The following is a 15,744-nucleotide window of genomic DNA, read 5'->3' as shown; positions in this document are numbered from 1 at the left end:
ATGGAGAGGATTTGCTGGTTCTCCCGGGTGCACTGCTGTGAGTAAGGTACTCCAGTATTACCCACAGACCATGTTTAAAGTCTGCATGTCACTGCAAAGACTGGGCAGTGATAAAAAAATCTGCTGCTAAATCTTTATGTGAGGAAATCCTTAGCTCCGGAGTATAGCTGTCTCTTTGCAATGGGTTTTACAGGGAATAAAAGTTTCCTGCTTTTAACTCCTGACATGCAGGATGGCACCATGCTAAGCAGCCAGCTGATCCAGCAGACAGCTTGCATGGGCTATAGCCAGAACAAGCTCTTTGTGTATAATCAATGCAGAACAGAAATTATATACCCTTTGTGTGTCACACCAGAAAGCTTGCAAGCACCTCAGAGCCAGCCACCACAATTTCAAGTAGCACAAACTTCTCTACATTTTTGGCCATGAGGTCCATGTGTGAGTTCAGAGCTTACAGTTCTGGCTAGATCAGTTTGATTTCTTTTTGAAATAATTTTTTTTCTGATTTCTCACTTTTCTTAGTTTGATTTGCAGATGACATCTTCCTGTTTGCAGTTGTATAATACCGTTGTGGCACCATCATCAAGTCTTGCATTGAAAAGGAATGGTTAATTGGGACATTTTTAGCTCTCCTTGTGGCTTGGATCCTGGAAATTGAATGCAGGAGCCAGCACCATTCAGCTTTCTGCAGAGGAGCTTCCCATGCTGCAGGCAGCAGCTGAGCAGTTGTGTCTGACAGGGTGGGAGCTCACAGTGCCAGTGAGCCCCAGTGCTGTGGTACCCCAAAGTTCAAGCAAACAAATCACTTGCCTCATCTTTTGGAGCTCAGTGAAGGATTTTCCTTGTCATCAGTTCAAGGTGGGGGAAAAAAGTTCAATGAAGAAGAAGCACATGCTGGGGATGCTCAGCCCCTTTTATGTCCCCATCACTCAAGCTTTGCCTGAGTGTCCATCAGTACATATCTGATCTCCTTAGTTAGGACTTGGGTCCCTGCTGGTGTCCTGACAGCAGAACTAAAGCCAGCATGTTCAAAATGCTTGTTTTTTGGTGTATTCATTCAGCAGCTTGCTGGTGCCTCTTGCTGCAAGAGGTGTGGGGGAGAGTGGCTTGTTGAGCAAAGTGAGCTGCATGCTTTGCATGCAGCAGCTGGGACAGCCAGCCTGCCTGCAGCCAGCTCCTTCTCTTTGCAGCAGCTGTGCAGACATGGCCGCCTTCTTCATGCACATGCTCTGGGCCAATTCACTCACCAGAAATCAGGATCAAAACAGATTGTCTTGAGTTTTTAAATCCCCTGCCTCCCCTAGCCTTCAGGTTTGTTCTTTAATCAGTGAGGGTCATGCATGTGAGAGCTGCATCTGCCACTTGTCACCGTGGTGGCAGGATGTTGGGGGGATACAGTATCAGTCAGAGCTACTGCAGTTGCTCTTAAAAAAACTCCTCCTGTTTGCATCATAGCTGAAGTTCTAGCTTAGTAGTGTGGTTTTCTCACCCCAAGTTAAATTTGAGTGTTTCCTTTGCTTCTTTTAAAGCTCTGACATCTGATTTGGGCTTGAGTGGAGCAAGGTAGCACTGATAGTGAGTTATGTGCTTGTCAAACATTTCAATACAGAGCAGATGAAGGAGCAGATAAGAAAATGACCTGCATATTTAGAAATTCAGTTTCTTGAAAAACTGTGGTGCCTTGTTCTTACAGTATCTCTTCTCCCTCCGCCCTCAGTTCCATGAGTCAAAAGTGTTCATGAGAGTGTTAATACATGATTGGGGGGATTTATCAGGAAAGATGTAATGTGTTTGTTCCTCTGGTGGTAACAAAGTGGGTCAGAAGTGTTACCTGTTCTGTTGCTGCTGCTTATGATGCTAACCAGATAAAGTTACTGAAATCAGTTCAAAGCCTCGCTATTTGCTTTGCTCCTTGACTTGCTGTATGAGTTTCACTGTGACACCTTGTATCTGACCTGCAAGACATTAATTTGTTTGGTGGCTCTTGTGGCCTAGGTGCACGGTTGAGCCACCCTGGTGCTGCCAGTCTAAGTGGCCTGGCACTGGATTTTTTCTTTACCAACATATTTTTGAGCCACATCTGCATTCTCTTCAGGTTTGCTGCAGAGCTGACCAGGCTGATAGTAGCTGTGGTAGACAGACACCCACCCCTTGGCTCCCTTGGATGAAGGGCTGGTGGGACCATCACTTGACCTCCCAGAGATGCTCTAAATGTCTGGAGGCTGAGCAGAGCCTGATGTCTTTCTGCCTGCCTTGAGCTTGTGCTGTGAATCCCCCAGCAGGCTCAGCAGGGGTGACCTGATGACTGTGCTTTGCTACCTCTGTATGGTAAAGAGATCTGGCTGGAGTTTGCTCAGGGTTTCCCATGCTGTGAAAGATGCCATGAGGTGCCACAGGCGGAACTTGAAGTTGAATGTGGAGTGGGAAGGGGGCATGTGTAACATATAGGTGAGAAAACCAATAAGCTTCACAAGATCTTAACCGCTGAAGGGGCTGAACTTGTTTCCAGTTGATGTGTTTGAAATATGATTAGTCACCTCCTAAAGTAGGGTGCTGTAATCCAGTTTCTGTGGAAAAAATTGCACCATACATGTGTCAATACAAGGGGTGGACTCAGCTCAGCAAGTGTGTTTGTGCTTTCAGGCTGGGTCTATAAATCCCTTCAAGTTATTCTGGCCCTTTACAGACTTGTGAGAACTCAGGGAGTTTTCTTTCCTGCAACATTGCCCTTGCCATGCTTTTGACATCTGAAAGTCTGGATGGAAGTTGTTGTCACCTCACCCTCTTGTGTCCCAGCACTCAGTGTGACAGTAGACAGAGAGGTTCCATGGCAGCCAGAGCATATCCCTCCATTCTGCTGGAAGGAACAGGACAGAGAAGGGGTGGGGGATATCTCTGCCTCTCTTTGTCAGTGGGCTGTTGTCAGCCTCCTGTGTGTCCAAGGAAACAGTTTTTGTTTGGATTTTACAGAAGATCCAGAAGATTTTAGAGAAGATTTTACAACATTTTTGTCTGGATTTTACAATCTTCCCTTTCTGCTTTCCTGCCTTGGGCATGGATGCCAGCTGGATCTCCCCTGACCTCATCCTGTGGCATATCCAAGCAGATCAGTACTTGGGAGACTGCACATCACCTACAGCAGGGTGCTGGATCTGGCATGGGGACAGCTGAATGGACAGAGAGTCCATCCCCAGAGCGGCTGGGCAGGAGGGGTATTTGCCCCTGGGAAATGCATCCCTGGTATTTAGTTTGTGGTTCAAACAATGTTTCTACTCCATATTCTCTGACTGCTGGAAATGGCAGACTGAAATGAAAAGATTGGGTTAGCCAGTATCCTGCTGGAGCTCAGAGAGAATGAATTTAGCTGTTCTTGTTTGATTTCAAGAAATTGCATTAAAATGAGCAAAGAGGCTGTGCACTGGAGGCTGCTTCCGCTGCAGGCATCTGCTTGCAAAACTGCGGTGCAGAGCGATTCCTGCTGGTGCTGCAGAGCCGGTGGGGAAAGCAGAGCTGTGGCACAGGCCAGGGAGCTCTGTGGAGGTGCAGCTGAAGGGCTGGGCTCGCTTGATTGCTTTGGCAGCTGGTCTGTACTTAGAAACAGGTGTGGGCATTGCTTGCATCCGTTATCCGTGGTCGCTGGTGTCTTGGGGACTGCAATGAGCTGCTTCTCCCTGCAAGCTGAGGAGCCGTGCTCTGCCTCAGGTCCCTGCTGCTGGAAGGTGGCATACAGGCAACTGCAAGGTCACCAGCCTGGATGTTGGATGTGTGATGTGATGGACGTGATGGCTCTTGTGTTCTGCCTCACGTGAGCTCTGTGGTTACACCAAGCTGCAGCTGACTTCTGAAGCTCTTCTCGGTAAAAACTGACCTGAATTGATCCGTTGTGGTTTATTTATTTTTTAACTAAGATGCATTTCTGCAGAGGTGAAAGCTTAAGCTTTATTACAAAGTCCATGATTTTCTTAAGGTTGCTTTAGGATATTTTGGAGGTGTGCATATGGTCTGTGTGGTAGTTATCAGAAAATCTGGGAATGGGTCAGTTGGAGATGTGTAGCTGATTAATTGACTTTAATGCCATGGAAATTCAATTTGAGTAACTGGGTGCTTTTTCTGGTGGGGAAAAAAAATAGAACTGTGTTAAGTGGAGGGGCAGCTCTGGGTATTTCTGTGAAAGGTGTGTAAAGGAGGCTCGAATGTAAGTTTTTGAACTGTGCTTGTCTGTTCCTGTTGAGAGTTGGTGGTTTCAGTGGGGGCACGCAGCAACCATCGAAGGCAAGGCTTGCCTGGGGCCCTTGGGCAGAAGCCTGTGTGACTAATGTGTAACTCAGAAAAACAAGGCAGGATTACTCTACCTCCTTCCCCTCTGTAAGGAGCTAGTGGTGGGGAGCTCTGTCAGACTGCTGCTGGGATGCTTGGATGGGACCTCTGGGCAAGATGATGGATCGGCTCCCTCCACTCAGTGCAGCTTTGTGGCATGTACTTTTTAGTTGGGGACTGTGCCTCTTGCTGGTGTTGGAGGTGAGGTGACTGGCTGGCATGTGACTGGTGCTGGCAGCCCCTCTGACAGGTTCCCTGAGCTGCACCTGTGTCTGCTGCCACCTCTCCATCCACACCAGTGCCAGAGGAGAAGCAGGTGGGGGTGGAGGGGGCTCAGACTTCCCGGTGCCCAGGACAAGCCAGGCTGTGGGGACCATGCATGTGTTCTCCCTCTGTACTCCTGGTGCTGTTGAAGTTGGTCACGTGTTGGGATGAAGGTCTGGCTTAGAATTTGAGCCTGTGCTTCTACTTTTCCATTATTATTTTCCAGGGTTTCTCTGCGAGGAATTGGAAAATCCCCTCTATGGGCTGCCGTGACAGCCTTAGCACTATCCAGATGGATTTGAACTTCGGTGCTGCAAAGGGCTTTGCGTATTTATTTTCAGCTTCCTGCTGTCTGCTTTGCTTAAGAGCTTTTGCTAGATGCTTTGCATATGCTTGTCTTTGCTCCTCTGCTCCTTGAAACCATTTGAGAACACCCTTCAGCTATGACAAAATACCCCCCCTCCTCCCCCCCAAAAAAAACATCCCCAAACCTCTTGGAGGAATTTTATTTTACTGCTGTGCCTTGGTAAGCTGCAAGGCTTGCATAGCTGTGGTGTGTTGCTGTTTGGATGCATCAGCCTAGTTTGGAGACCTCAGAGAGCAAATCACCGGGCTGTTTTGGATGGGCCTTTAGAAAAGAGAGTGACTGAGCACGCTCAGTAGTGAATGGAGCTGTTAAACTGCTTTTACATGACTTACCCCTGTGCAAAGACAAATATATGATGGGTTGAAGCCTCATCTAGGTTTCCACATGTATCACTGTGCCATCTTTCTGAGGTTATGCTTTTCATCAGCTTTAGCTGATCTCAGGCTGTTCTCCTGCCAGAAATTCTTCCTCTTTATTTTCTTATTTCTGAGATGGCTTCCAGTTGAATCAAGCAATTGATGGTTGCTACCTCTAGGGTAGAGATGGCTGAGATGTGTAGAAGTGAGGGGAGGGAAAAGGCAGGAGTGCCTGTTGTGGCAGCAGATCTGTTGATCTGATGAGCGTACAGGAGTGGGCATGGCTTGCTGAAGAGCAGCTGTGTAGCCCCTGGTAGAACATGTCCTGCTTCTACTCCAGTTTCCTTCCATGAAAAAGGGTGGATTGCCAAGTGCTTTAATATTTCTAGGAGGCTACAGTGTTGGAAGAGTCCTTTGTGGGGCACTGCTGACTGATGGCTTCGTGTACATGCTGCCAGAATTTGGCTTCCCGCTTAACCCAGGGGAGGTTTCCCTCTGGGAGGACTTTGAGTACAGCTTTTAAATAAAGCTTCCTGCTGAATGCATCAAGGAGAATATTAGATTGAATATAAAGGAGAAGTTTTCTGTGATGAGGGTGATGAGGCACTGGAATAGGTTGCCCCCAAAAGTTGTGGATGCCCCATCTTTGTAGTTACCCAGTATCACTCAGTCCTCTGCTGCCTTGCTTTGTAATCTTTTCATATAAAAACTCTGGTGAATCTTTGTTTGCTGCATTAGATGAAACAAAAGTTTCATATATTGTGTTTCTGCAGCACTACTTCAGTCTGCAACAAGCAAGGAGTCATCTTGGCCAAGGACACAGAAAGTCTGCTGGGGTGGTGGCACTAAGAAATTCATATTTTGAAGGGCAAGCTGGAGCTGCAGGAAAGTGGCAGAGGAGCTTAGCTATCATGTGTCATCCGTGCTCTGCATTGCCTGCAGCCTGGTGGTGTCTTGGAGAGGAGCAGCCCTAGGATAAATGACTGCTGGGCACTGTGAGAAGGAAGTTTGGGAACCAAGGGGGAGGCTGAGCAGTCTGATTCCCTGGAACTCCGCTGTGTTTCCAGTATATTTGTCTGTTGTGGGACAACATGCTTTGTCTGAGAGCTGCAGTTGCTTTGGGAGGGCAAGCCAGGCCACCTTCACATGGCTTTGATTAAATCCAGCAGCACTTAAGAAAGCTTCAGGCATCTCTTTTTGCCTTGCTTTGCAGTACTGGGAAGTGAGGCTTAGAACTTTGCTGGTGATGTTTCTACAGCATTGTATACGAGTAAGAGTTGTGTTGAGAAAGTTGTTAAATGGAAAAGGACCTGGAGGAGGAAGGGAGAAGGCAGTCTGTATGGCTGCCATGTTGGTACTCCCCATGTGCTGAGCTCTGGTGCAGGCATGGGTCAATACCAGTGCAGGTGAAGTCCTACAGAGGTAAAGCAGCCCCACTTCAGATTTAAGCCATGTGAAGATAAGGTATGAATTTCCTTGCTTTCCATACCTTTATACATAAGCTACTACCGAAGATTATTGGCCAGGTTGGATTTGTCCTGCTATTTCTGTCCTTGTAGAGCTGCTGAACAGTGTTCATTTACTGGCTTCAAAAGAACAACAGAAGACCCTCCTGGAGGTACATAACAGGAGCAAGTAACTCCTGTGTTTTGGTTCATGTAGAGCAACAGGGTGATGGAAAATTTGTGATTCAGGCTGGAGTCCAAGGTCTGTACTCTGGTCTTGTGGACTTCAGCACTTTTTTCATACTTAGAAATGCCTTCAGCCCTTCCATAATGGGAAAGGAGAAAGGGGGAAATGAATGGGAGGGAGCCACGAATGGATTAGACTTTTCTCAGTTCTTTAAATACCAGTTGGCAATGACAGTTCTCTGAATCACCTGCAGAGACTGGGGAAAGCAAGCAAGTCTCTCTTGCTCAGTCCAAGGTAAACCGATATGTGCATGAGTAAGTTTTCTCACAGTACATAATGAGGTCCAGTTGGCAGGAAGCAAATGAGACATTGTCAGGCTGATTCTGTACCTTCCTCTTGCTGGTTTGGTGTTTTGACTAGAGATGTCTCACTATTTCCTTACCTCCCTCAGCTTCCAGATCTTCTCTCTGTTACAGTGTGTCTGAGGATGCTCCCTCATCCACCATGTTCCTTGCTATCCCTGAACAATTGCATGAACAGGATGGGAAAAGTAAAATTATATTAGATGTGGTGACCTTTGCTTCAGTAGTATTATCAGAAAAACTTCTCCTTGTGCCTGCTTAGAATTGTTTTCAGTAAAACATTTCTGCTATCTTTTCTTTGGCATGCAGCAGGCACTTCAAATGCCTGAAGTGAGGTGTTTCTGTAGCCTGCAGAGGTGACTTTTGTCACAGCTCTTGCTTAGTGCTGGTTAAATGTCTTCTGTGTGACTAGGTACAAAAGCTTTATACAGCCATCAGTGGAAAACATAAAGCCTTTTTTATTATGAAACTAATGATGAATCAATAATGATGATGAAAAAATGGAAGCAGTCTGGCTCTGACATCATGTGGGATTTTCCTCTGCAACCTAGAAGAAACTGCACAGGTGCTGTGAAGCAGATCTTCAGCAGCATCTCAGGGGGCACAGTAGGGGCGTTGTAGGTGACCTCTTCCATCTCATTCACCAGCCTCTTTTCTGCCCCTGCTTGTAGATGTTATCTTCATTGCACTGGCTGTTGAGGAGGCATTACTGGATGAACAGCCTTGGTTTGGGGCTCATCATCGTGTCTTTTACTTTGGCTTCCCTCTGTGATTTTGGAGAAGTCCCCTGACAGGCTCATGCCACGTACCTCTGCCATGATGCCAGGGCTAGCAGGAGTGTGTTCAGGGCAGGGATCTAACACCCTCCTGATTCTCGCGAGATTGCTTTGGCATCCTTCCTTTTCACCAGCCAGCTCATTAATGTCACTAATTACTATTCTCTCTAATGCTTACAGGATTTGCCAGTTCCTGTATGCCGATGGGAATCGTGTTCTGGCTCCTTGACAGTGCTATAGGAGAAGCTGATGCTCTGAACAGGTATGTTTGTCACGTTCCTGGTGATGGGAAGAGGGGCTGCATGTGGCCAGGGTGAAATGTGTGCAGGGTTTGCCTGATGGGTGTGGAATGGATCCTGTAGTGCAGACTGCTCTGCAGTGAGTAGTTATTTTTTCCATCCAGAGTTTTTGTGAAAACACCCAGGCAAAAGATAAGGTTTGCCTTTAGCCTTGCTGACAGCCCTCTGAGGAGAGGGCTGGCAAGCAGCATAGCTGCAGAGCGGCCCCTGGGAGGCCATGCTCCTTGCTAACACAGGCACTGCCTTTTCCTTCCCGGAGCACCAGCTGGGGAATCCCGGGCGAGCGGCGGCTGCGCAGGCGGCGGCTGCGCCCTCCTGCTCCTGCTCAGCTGGCCTTTGGCAGCTCCCCCGTGGCCTGCGTCCCGAGCGGGGTGGGAGGGAGCTCTGTGCGTGTTGGTATCCAACCATGAACAAATCTGCTGTTGTTTTCTTAATGTATGGCAAGAACAGCCTGTAGCAGCTTATTCCTCCCTGGATAATTACTGCTCTGCTCTGCCACTGATTGCTCTCAGGAGCAGTGGAGTAGTGCCTCCCCTGCGCTGCCGTGTGCATCCTTTTGCCTGAGTTATTTGGTTTGTTATTGCTTTAAGGCATCAGTACTCAAATGAAAAATCTAATCTGTGCTCTTTGCAGCTGTTTGACATTCTAAGTGCATTGCCTAAGTCAGTTGAAGTCCCTGAGATGCCAAACATGCTTTCAGTGATGCCTCTTGCTATGCTACAAGCAGGTCTGCTTGCATCTTGATTTCAATTTCTGGATTACTTTGAGAAGGGGAAAATATAGGGCTGGGTTGCAGTCTACTGTTGTATTATCTGGAATTGTGTTCACAGCTGATCAGAGGTGTGTGTGTGGAACTGGAACTGGAACGGAATATTTTGCCATCTGTGATTGCTCGGGGGAGGTCTGAAAAGCAGGTGCATGATCCTGCTGTGGGAGTGTTAATGGGCAAGGAGGGTTGGCCTGGCACACTGAACTCAAACCTTCAGCTTGCCCTAGGAGCAAAAGGAGCTCCTTCTGCAAACATCTATCCCTCATGGATGTCATAAAAATGACATTGCCTTGCATTTAGGTTGCCTGAATGGCCCATTTGATTGTATAAGGATATAATCACAACTTGCTGCATAGAGCTTTCTTGATCCCTAAAAAATTGAAATGGATTCATTATGGAAAGAGATCTTTCTTGAAAACCTGGTTCATCCGGGACTGTGTGGGCAGTGCTGCAGACGTGAAGAGGAGTAGGAGTCAGGGTGGAGCTGTTTCCACCTAATTCTCCTGTATTTCCTGGGGTTTATCACAGCATGCAAGCAAACGTGCCCTCCACTTTGGATCTGAAAGCACAACTGGTTAGTTGGGCACTGCCTGTGCTTCCTGTGCATCCTGTGCCATTCTTCTCCTTATGCTTTCCTTTTCCTAATTAATTTTCTGCTGTAAAAGGCCTCTTCTTAAAGGGAAAACCACAATAAGAAGGGAACAGCAAAGGTAGGAGTGCCTCCATTTGCTAGCAAGCTGTTGCAGGTGTGTCTGAGTCAGGAGAGCCAGCACTGAATCAGTGTCCCAGACTCCCAGTGACTCAGGTGGCAAAATCCCAGGTCATTCTCTTTTCATGCCTGAATTGCAGTGGATTTCCTGTAACAAACTCTTGCCTTCTGTAGTGACCACTCAGGGAATGCCACCCTCCCCCAAACTCCAAATGGGTTATGACCAGCTTGGTTCACTGGGGATGCAGGCACATGGTGGTGGTGGCACTTCTCTTCCTGCCACCACAGGTAGAAAGTTGATTTATGTCAGCACCCTCAACCTTACCTCACTCCTTTCCCCAGCTTCCCCCTGCCACCCTGCCTTGTTTTTTGTTAAGATGGGATAAGTCACAGGAGTTGCAGCTGTCTGTTGAGCTTGAGGAGATTCTTATGCAAATCTGGAGGCTGTGTTCTCCTGGCAGATCTGCTTGCATGCATTATCCACTACTTCATTGTACTGGAAGGAGGTCTATTTTCTGAAACATGGTTTATTTTTAGTCAAGATTTTCCCTGTCTAACTGGCAAAAGTTCAGCATTTGCAGTGGGATTTGCGGAAGAAGCAATTTTGCCAAATCCTTGGACTGGGGGAAGGGAGAGGAAATGTTATATTAGCTAGCAAAAAAGCTAAATGCTGACTTTAAAAACAGCTTAGGACACTATTGTGAGAGCATAAGGGTTGGGTAATGCAAGTTGAGAACAGCATCGTGTTGCTGCAGTGGATAACTCAGTCTGGGCTGCTCTTGCTTTTCCTTCTGATGGCTGCTACAGAGGGTGAGAGCATAAGGGTTGGGTAATGCAAGCATCGTGTTGCTGCAGTGAATAACTCAGTCTGGGTTGCTCTTGCTTTTCCTTTTGATGGCTGCTACAGAGGTTAACCAGCAGTGGGTGGGAAGTGCTGCTCAGGGCAGGTGGTCAATGAGCCAACCTTTTGACCTGACCCTGGGCAGTGAATTAGCAAAGTCACCTTAACTGCAGTGCCCATGGGGAAAGTTCTGTCCCTGCAGAGCGTGGCACTGTCCTGTTGCAGCCGTGTCTGGGGCCACTGGAGGCTCACTGAGGGCTGAGCTTTCTGATGATATGGAATGTATCATGCCCATGTTTGAGTACCCTTGTCAGATACCCTGAAATGAATAGGGTGGCACATGGGATGTCCTGGGGCAGTGCTGCAGCTGTCTTCTCCTCCCCTCCCCAGCTGCTGCTCCAGGGACAAACTGTCTTCACATGCCTCATTGCTTTCACCAACTGCTTCTAGCTACTCTGGGTCTTGTACTGGTTTCTCACATGAGCAGCAACCTTTCAGGGGTGCAGGGACATTTTCTTCTTGGTCTTGCATCTCCTCAGGCATTTCCACCACTCCTTTTACAGAGCAATCTTTGTTACCATTAGCTGGTAGTGCTGCAAGCACCAGACATTGGAGAAAGACACCAGAGCGTCGATGACTGTGTCCAAAGCTTTTGATACTTACTCCTCTGAAAAAATGAGTGTTGATTCCACATGTGGGCATGTAAATTATTTGTTTTCTTTGCAGGTTAACTCCAGCAGTTTGTTTTATCTTTCTTTTTCTTCCTGCCCCAATTCCCCAAAAGACAATTGCATAGCAACTTTGTCATGGTTCCATTAAGAAAACAAGGAGAAATCCTTCAGTTCTGATTTTTTTCTGAATGTTTGGAAACCAGAAAAAAAGAGAGGAAGTAGCACTAGCAATTTAGATGTATTCTGCATTTGGATATTTGTTGCCTGCAGGTAACAGGCCTGCATCTTTGTGAAAGGATTTGGAATGAAACAAAATTTTAAGTGCTGTTTCAGTCATTGGGGTAGAAGCACCATGAGAGTCAAGGTAAGAGCACTCCTCAACTGCCTAGAGCAGTAATCTTCCTGAAGGAATTAATCTAATTTAACCTGATAAAAGAGTTTATGCAGTAGGGGAAGTCTCTACCATTTCCTGCCAAGCTTCCTGAGAAGACTAGGAAAAAGTAAGTGCCAAAATGACAATCTTCTCTCCATGGGGGAGAGGACTTATGTCTTCCTAAGGGCTGTTGTCTTTCTGTTAAAAACCATCTGTATTAGCTGGCAAATCAGAATTGTTTTAGCGATTCAATTTTCCCTAGTTCCCTGGGGACTTCCTAGTTGCAAACCTATTTTCAAATTCCCTGTCCATCTGGGATGCAGATGATCTCGTGTGCCCCAGTGTTGATGCAGAAGTAGGCCCTGTGCTTGCCATACACCTGGTGGCCTGTGGATGTAGAGACTTCATAAGTTTGAAGCTGTTCCTTAGGGAATGTTTGTGGGTGGTTGGGTTTTGTGGTTTTTCCTTACATTGCTAATTATTTCAGGGAAATTCCTATTTTATTAGTGCTTTCTGCCCAAAAGCAATTCTCTTCCTCTCTGTCTCTTGCCCTCAGAGGCTGGAAGAACACTGATATGTTAGGAAAGCCAGTCTCTGTTTTAAATGGCCTTAAGCATGTCAATATTCAGCTCAATTTCCTCTTACCATGGCTTGCTACAAAATGAGTAGGAATCTCAGGGCATCCCTGGGTCAGCCTTTTTTCTGATGCTCAGGAAGGTTTCATTCCAGACGGGTGAGTGTGTGGAGGAGGAGATGTCCACCCTGAGTTTTGCCTACTCCGATAGGAAAATATTTTTTCTATCAGTGAATTTTTGCTGATATCATTGAACTATGCTTAAAGTATGTGGGCATGTGTTGTAATCTGCTGGCAAAGACACTGAAAATCACCTGGCTGGCCCAAAGGTTCATGTAAACTGCTTCTAGTGTCTGAATCAATACCCTGTCTCTAGTGGTGTAACAGGAGCTGCTCTGGAAGGACTTGGATAGAGGCTAAGCAGCCTAATTCAGCATTCCATCTGCTCTAGCTTGACCCTGTGCCTTGCAAATGTGCTGCGTTTAAAGCAGGCTGAGAGCTGAACTTGGCTGGCAGCCTCCAGTGCCAGGTAGTGGGGCAGGTGAGGAGCTGCCACGTCTGTGGCTGAGTGCTGGAACCCCTGTGCATGGGAGGCTGCAGCAGTGGGAATCCCAGCAGTCTCTGGGTTCCTGCAGCAAAGAACAGGGCTGACTTCGGATTGCTGTTTTTAAAACCTCTGTTTAGTGCAGGTGAGCAGTTCTGTGGGCATTCCATGGTAGGTGCTTACCCAGCCCTCCCAGCACAGCTGTGCCAGTGTCCTCAGCTTGGTTTCACAAGCAGAGACCTCAGGCAGCCCTCATGGAGGGTCAGCATTTGGTGACTGCCTGAATCGCTGCTTATCCCCAAAGGTGCTTCTGCTCTGCTTTGCTCTGTAATTACTTGCCACGCATTGTGTCCTCCCCAGCAGCTTTCACCATGGCTTTTAAAAGGGAAGGTAAGGAACAGTGGACAGATGGACATCTGGGAGGACTGCTGGTAGTGGCTGGGGGAGTGGTTTTAGCCCTGCTACTTGCATGCAGCATACTCTCCAGGCAGATCCCACTGTGATTCTTGATGAAGTTTCCCTTTTCTTGGCTGGCTCATTGGAAAACCCTTTTCACTCCAAGTTTTGTTTGGAAAGAGAGACGCCCACACAGATGGCTGCTCTTCAGTTGTCATTCATGTTGGGATTTTTTATGTTCCTTTTTGCATTACCTTCAGGTGAAATCCAGGCTTGCCAAAAACACATATCCCAGATTTAGAAAAAAACTGAACAGTAAGAATATTCTGCTTCTTCTCTCTAAGCTGGGGATGCAATGGGCTATCTCATATTTTATCAGTTCGCAAGAGATTATGTTATTTTTTCTTTTTGGCTGAGCTTCCTTGTACTTCACTTGTTAGTTTTCCTCAGAGAAAAGGTACAGCTTTCATTAAGGGTGGTTTTGGCTATGTTTTGCTCCTTCCTTGAGACTGTCTGAGTGGTTCCACTTTTTCCAGACAAGTGCTAATCCTCTGCTTTAGAGTCCTGCTGGTCTCATCTGATAAGGGTTGGGGTGTTTTTTCTACCTAAGTGCTCTCAGAATTGCTGGATTGATAAATAATAAGTGGGTTTAGGTCTTTGCGATATTGTGGCAGAGGAGAAGGGAAGGAGAACAATCTCATTGCTGGAAAACATGGGTTTGGTATGCTGGTGATTTATGAGACTGAAATTATAGCCTCTTGCTTGGACCCTTTGCTGGGTTCCAGGATGCTGTGGATGGCGCAGTCCATAAAACCTGAGTGGTCTTGCATTGCTCCTGGCCTTTTAGCTGTAGAGAAGAAGCAGAGTTAAGTCACAGCTGGCCATTGTGCAGCTGTGGCTGGACTTCAAGTGCCCTGGAAAGGATGCTGGAGGGTCCCACACGAGGGTGCAGGAAGAGGAGGCTGAGAAAAAAGGTGGAAATGGCAACCTGAAATGGCAAAGGTTTCTGGTACATTTCTAGAACTGTGGCTTGCTGTCCATTTCCTTTGTTATTTATCTAACCTCGCAAAATTGCTGTGGCAGGGCTGGTGGTAGGCTTTGGGAGGCTGGAAAGATGCCAGTACAAGGAGGTGGCTAGTGTTTCCTTCCAAGTGTATTAACTCATTCCTGAAATATGCACTTCTACTAAAAAAATTAATTTCTAGGATAGCTGTTTTTGGAGCCTCAGTGGCCATGCTTTGAGTGGAAATGAGACTGCCAGAGGGCTCTTCAGGAGGGCAGGGCCAGACACATGTGTAGTCTTCAATGGTGCTGACAGTGCTGCCATCAGCCCCACATGTTTCCAGACCTCCATGTTGCATGGTGAGGAGCACACCAAGGAGAAGTGTAGTCCCCCAGGGATTTAGCAGGCTGCATCTATATCAAAGAGATTTTTTTAAGGGATTGACAGTCAATCCTCCACTCCTTGTTTCTTGCCCTGGCATGGTGCCAGCAGCCCAGGTGTGGTGTCTGGGCTTGTACCACATCCAGGTGGAAGCTGTGGGAGCATTGGAGTGGGGAGGATCAGGGGGTGGAACCCTGCATGGTGTAAGTGCCAGCAGCTGCCAAAACCCCTGTGCCAGTTTTCTGCTCAATGCAGTCCTGGATTAAACTAAGTGAAAACCAGGCTAATGGGATCTGGGATAAATGGCTTGACTATGGTGATTTTCTTTTTGGTCTTTATTTCCTAGCATGCAATTGCTATAATTCTTCTGTGTTACTTTCATAATTTTTGATTTCTGAAAGTATGTTTTCCTTTTTTTATTTTTTTCCTGAGGGTTTTGGGTAATGTTTTCCAAAGCTATTGTGGTGGGTATTTCCCCTTCTCTCTCAGAAGCAGCTTTCATTTTGGAATGAATAGCTCAGCATTGTTCACATTGTATTCCACTTTTATGGGTTTTTTTTCCCCTTTGGACTTTGAAAAAAGGGGAAAGCGGTCTTCTGAATACTTCTGAAGTCTTTTGGGTCACTTTGCAGAAATGATTTCTTTCCTGTTATAGAAGGCCTCATATTCAAAAGCTCCAGGCAGGAAAGCTGTTTGCAGCACTCACATTGGAGTTTCTGAAAGCGTGGTTCTTGCATAGCTTTTGCTTGGTTTTGGCCAGTTTCAGTTAAGATTGTGTTGAATTCACCTTTGACCAGGACTTAGTTAACTCTGACAAGGTCACATTCGTTGAAACACTTCTAGTGACATAACCTGCTACTACTCGTTTCTTCAGAGCATCCCACATGTTAAACCTGTTCCACTCTTCCTGACCAATGCCTATTTCAAACTCCCCCAATTCCCTGCAGAAATAACAGGTTATTAATAGGATTTTTATGTATATGTGTTTACCAGGCTTGACATAGCTTTCCACCAAAGTGTCTTTTTACCTACATTGCACTCAGAATCTGAACCCTGTGGTCAGCATGGTGTACATCTGCAAACCTCCCTTGGTTTGTTCAGAGCATGATG

At 46.7% G+C, this 15,744-nt stretch overlaps 1 protein-coding gene across 9 annotated transcripts in view; it reads left to right on the top strand.

The window, feature by feature from the left end:
- LOC120511366 (USP6 N-terminal-like protein) overlaps positions 1 to 15,744 on the top strand; it is an 83,853-nt gene that overhangs the window by 3,906 nt on the left and 64,203 nt on the right. For all 9 annotated transcript variants that reach the window (XR_005629711.1, XR_005629708.1, XR_005629709.1 and 6 more), the window contains one exon: positions 8,255 to 8,336. The gene's annotated coding sequence lies outside the window, so the exon portion shown is untranslated. The remainder of the gene's footprint in view (positions 1 to 8,254; positions 8,337 to 15,744) is intronic.

The sequence above is a fragment of the Passer montanus genome, unplaced genomic scaffold (genome assembly GCF_014805655.1).
Source record: "Passer montanus isolate IOZ18808 unplaced genomic scaffold, ASM1480565v1 scaffold65, whole genome shotgun sequence".
NCBI classification, from domain to species: Eukaryota; Metazoa; Chordata; class Aves; order Passeriformes; family Passeridae; genus Passer; species Passer montanus.
This window is presented reverse-complemented; position numbering and strand designations above follow the sequence as displayed.